Here is a 4,443-nt window from a genome sequence, read left to right as displayed (position 1 = left end):
CATTGTGCTTACTCTGCACACAGACTTCCTGAACTGAACAACTGACCACAGATAGAGCCTGAGCTGGGATAGATATCCCAGAGTGGTGCTATCCCCATCTAGTGGTGGGAAGTATGAAGCACACTTGACCAGCCTATGAACAGGGATTCAACAGGTGTAGCAATGCAAAATGACATGCAATACAGCAATGACAAAGAAGTAATACATTTGCAGTTCCCACGTGTCCTGAGTGGGACGCTGCATACCCCCATGGTAAAACGTGTGTCGACCTCGACACATTTTTGACTCGATGTTGTGTCTTCCTGTAAGATATAAGAGAAAGGGAAAAGCATGCATGCATAGGAAATAACATAACCCCGTTCTTGTACTTCTTGTATTTGCAAGTAAAATGGGTTAGGCAAACATATCTCAGGCAACAAAGAAATGTGACAAAAGGTGACAAAAAGGGGTGTAGTTTTTCCTCTGAAGACTGGTGATGTATGGCAAAACCAGAATAGTCCATGATGAGATGGAAAAAGGAAAAACAAAACAAAAATAACATCTCAGGAGGCTCACAGGGTATGAGTCCGTTCCCTGGGCACAGGAAAAATGTCAACAGTGGAATATCACGGAGGCTCAGGTACGTGAAAGTCTATCTCCGGGTGCAGGCTTGAACGTTGCAAAACAGTAGGTAAGTAGTCCTTTTAAAAAGTCCTTTAAAGGAAATGAACATGACATCACAAGTAAGTCTTCTTCTCACTCTGGAACTTCAGACAATGTAAGGATGCACTCAACGATGAGATGGCAGGGCAGAAAATCCTTAAAGCGGACAGGTGGTTGTCCTCTTGTAGTCCTGTCAGATCTCCCTAGCGGCTGAGTTTCTACAGGCCTTGTTTCAAGGGAACATGGTGTCTCTTGAGTTGTAGTAGACACTTCTTGAGATAGCTCCTCTGGTTGAAGTGCGGTTGTATTGGTCTTGGCAGGCACTAAGATATTGAGCCATGGTGTAAGGAACCATTGTAAAGGATCAGAGTCTAATAATGCTTTTCCAAAAGACTGTAGTGGATTCTCTGCATCAGATGATTTTGTAGGTGTAGCGGAGAAGTAGTTTAATCTACAGGGTCTCCGCTGATAGACAGGAAAACAGGTAATAATCCAAATAGGCAGGTACAGCATGCAACAATCCTGGTAGCTTTATACCATCCTTCCCTCCCAAGAACTAGACGACACCTAGGCTGGGAGTCAAAACTAGAATGCCTTGCTTATTGAAAACACAAGAGATCTACACTCTGCCAAAACCCCTCCCTCTTCGAGCCATTCCACACAAACACACATCCCATAATGTGCTTACAAGGCAGACAGGAACAATAGGACAATGGAATGCAGGTATTCACAATAACAAACCCCACCCCACTGGCATGGGTCTATGAAACACTTCTACCATTTTCTAGCCATCTGCAATACATCCCCACACATCTCCTGAGGGACACTGCTCAGAAATATGATAGTCCCAAGTGAAAGAGTTCTCACTCTCTCAACACAAACCACACTACAAACACTTGATTCTTAAAAGGTATACACAGGCAATAAATATAATGCATACACGTCAATACAGTGGCTGTCTTTGCCACAATGCTCCCCCAGAACCAAACCGGCATACACAGTCTGATCCTAACGGATCAGCTTGGGGATGTCTGGAGGAGTACCCACGGATCATTTGTCAATGTTTATTTGTCTGGATAACCCGTCGGCGTTGCCGTTTTGCTTCCCAGGGCGGTAGTGGATGGTGGAAGTCAAAAGGCTGTAGCGCCAAACTCCAGCGCAGCAGCCTGGCATTGTCTCCTGACACCCTGTTTAGCCACACCAACGGGTTGTGATCCGTGAGTAAAGAGAAAGGTTGTCCATATAAATAGGGTTGTAGCTTCTTGAGGGCCCACACCACAGCCAGGCACTCCTTTTCAATGGCGGCGTAGCTCACTAAAAGTTTCCTTTTATATTCGCATCAGGGCATCTGCTACCGTTTCTGCGTGCACATTGGTCAAGGCCACTGCCTCAGGTTATCTGGTAGCGTAGTCTACCACGGTTAGGACGTATTTCTTGCCAGATGGGCTCGGTTTAGTTAAGGGGCCTATGATATCTACTGTGACCCGGCTAAAGGGTTCCTCAATTATGGGAAGAGATCGTAGCCGGGCCTTGTATCGGTCACCCCTCTTCCCTACCCTTTGGCAGGTATCACAGGTCTGGCAATATTGCCGTACATCCTGTGAGATACCTGGCCAAAAGAAATTCTGGGTTAGCCTGTGTTTAGTACGACTGATCCCTAAGTGTCCGGACAGGGGTATGTCGTGCGCTATGCGCAGAAGTTCCAATCTATATTTCCGGGGAACAATTAATTACTTAATGGGTATAGGGGTTCGATACGGCTATTACCTTCTCGGCTATGCGGTATAGGAGTCCCTTTTCCCATGTGTATTTTTCCCCTTCTAACCCCGCCTGATTTTTATCTACACGGTCTTTATACAGCTGTAAGGAAGGGTCTAGGGCCACCTCCGACCCAAATTCTAGGGGGGACGCCCAGGGAGTGACATTAAGCATGGGGGGCACATTGCTTACCTGACCCTCAGAGTGGTTAGGTGGTGCTGTGGTGCGAGCCTGCTGCCGGGTCACAACCGGATAAGCTTCGTGGATGGTAGACTGGGGAACAAAAGCTGAAGTCAGCTCCCCCAGGTCGTTGCCCAAAATAACGTCTGCGGGTAAATCCTGCATCATGCCCACCTCCACATTCCCATTCCCCGCTCCCCAATTCAGGTGTACCTTGGCAGTGGGGATCTTGTAGATTGCTCCCCCTGCTACACGTACTGCCACACACTCCCCTGTGAGGTTGCCCTTGGGTACTAGGTGGTTGTGGACCAGTGTTATAGTAGCTCCAGAGTCTCGCAACCCCAGTACCTTTCTCCCCTCCATCTGTACCTCATGTCGGTGCCCTTGGCGGTTGTCAGAAGCTTCTTGGATAGGGTTGACTTCATGTAGCATACCCAGAGGTTCCTCGGTGGAAGCTGGGACCTCGGGTACTCTGTAGGGTTCCACTTGGGCAAAATGAACTGCTGCTTGGTTGTTGGGTGCCGGGGTATTCCAGCTGGGCCGTGGTCGGTTGCGGGGGCAGTCCCGCTGCATATATCCGTGCTGGTCGCAGGTGTGGCATCGTATCGGGGGGCAAGCCTGATACCTGGGGGTGTTATCACTTTCCCCCGGGCATGCTGGGATGGCTGCGGTTACGGCTGGTACTGGTGCTGTAGGTCCATATGCTGCTCTTGGTTGAGTGCGCTGTTCCCTCCTGGTATCTTGGAACTCATCCGCTAACTTGGCTGCGTCTTATAGAGTGCGTGGTTTCCGATCTCGCACCCAATTCTGCAGATGAGCGGGTATCCCGTTAAGGAACTGCCCCATTACCATTAGCTGGAACAGGTCCAGGGTGTTGACTTGGGTGGCTTCCAACCATCCTTTCGCCGATTGTTGTAGATGGTGCGCCCATTCTGTGTGAGTGTCTCTGGTGAGCTTTTTAATATATCGGAACTTTAGGCGGTAGGCCTCTGAGGTAATTGCATACCTAGCTAGAATGGCCTGCTTCACCTTGGCATAGTCTGTACTGTCCTCGTCGGGTACGGCACGGTATGCCTCTGCTGCGCGATCAGATAGTCTCCCTGCCAGTAGGGGTACTCGATCCTCCGCACTGATATTGTGCAGGTGGCATAACCTTTCGAAATCTTGTAGGTAATCATCTACCTCGCCATCGGTTTCGGTATAGCTTTTAAATGCCTGGTACGGAATCTTGGGCTTCCCCTGGGTAGTGTGGACAGGTGTTGGAGCTCTCTCCCCGGCTCGCTGACTTGCTTGGTGGTTGACCACCAGGTATTCCTGTACGTCCGCCATCAGCCGGTCCAGTGTTTCTCTTGAGTGGGGCTCTGGGTAGTAGGTCAGTCTGCTCTGTAGCTCCTTGTCAAATTCGCTGCGTTCTGCCTCCTGTGGGCCCGCTGCAGGGGTTGCTCTGTCTCCCTCCATGAGCTCTACTACAAGGGTCGCTTTTGTTTTGTGGCTGGCGTTTCCCCCTCTAGCTTGCAATAATTCCTTCAATGTAGTTCTTTTCAATGCTGCATAGTTCACCTCCATTCACCAAGCGTTCGTATACTTTGACATATTTCCCGAATGCTGGTTTTATCCGAATGGCTCGTTCCATTGTGCTGCTGCCTCTCCTCTTTGTTCGGTATTTACTGCCGATCGTGGATCTGCTGTGCGGTTTGCATACCGTCGCTTGCCACCAGTTGTAGCGGAGAAGTAGTCTCCGCTGATAGACAGGAAAACAGGTAATAATCCAAATAGGCAGGTACAGCATGCAACAATCCAGGTAGCGTTATACCATCCTTCCCTCCCAAGAACTAGATGACACATAGGCTGGGAGTCAAAACT

General features: G+C 49.3%; 1 pseudogene across 1 annotated transcript; it reads right to left on the bottom strand.

Annotated features, from left to right (window-relative positions):
* Positions 1-2,376: 2,376 nt before the first annotated feature.
* LOC309548623 lies at positions 2,377-4,146 on the bottom strand (annotated as a pseudogene). Its single transcript has one exon. The product of its transcript is annotated as an uncharacterized misc_RNA (transcript).
* Positions 4,147-4,443: the final 297 nt, after the last annotated feature.

Source organism: Pelophylax lessonae (genome assembly GCF_965119305.1).
Source record: "Pelophylax lessonae genome assembly, contig: HAP1_SCAFFOLD_237, whole genome shotgun sequence".
Classification (NCBI taxonomy): domain Eukaryota; kingdom Metazoa; phylum Chordata; class Amphibia; order Anura; family Ranidae; genus Pelophylax; species Pelophylax lessonae.
Note: the sequence above shows the minus strand (reverse complement) of the source record. Positions and strands in the feature narration are given on the sequence as shown.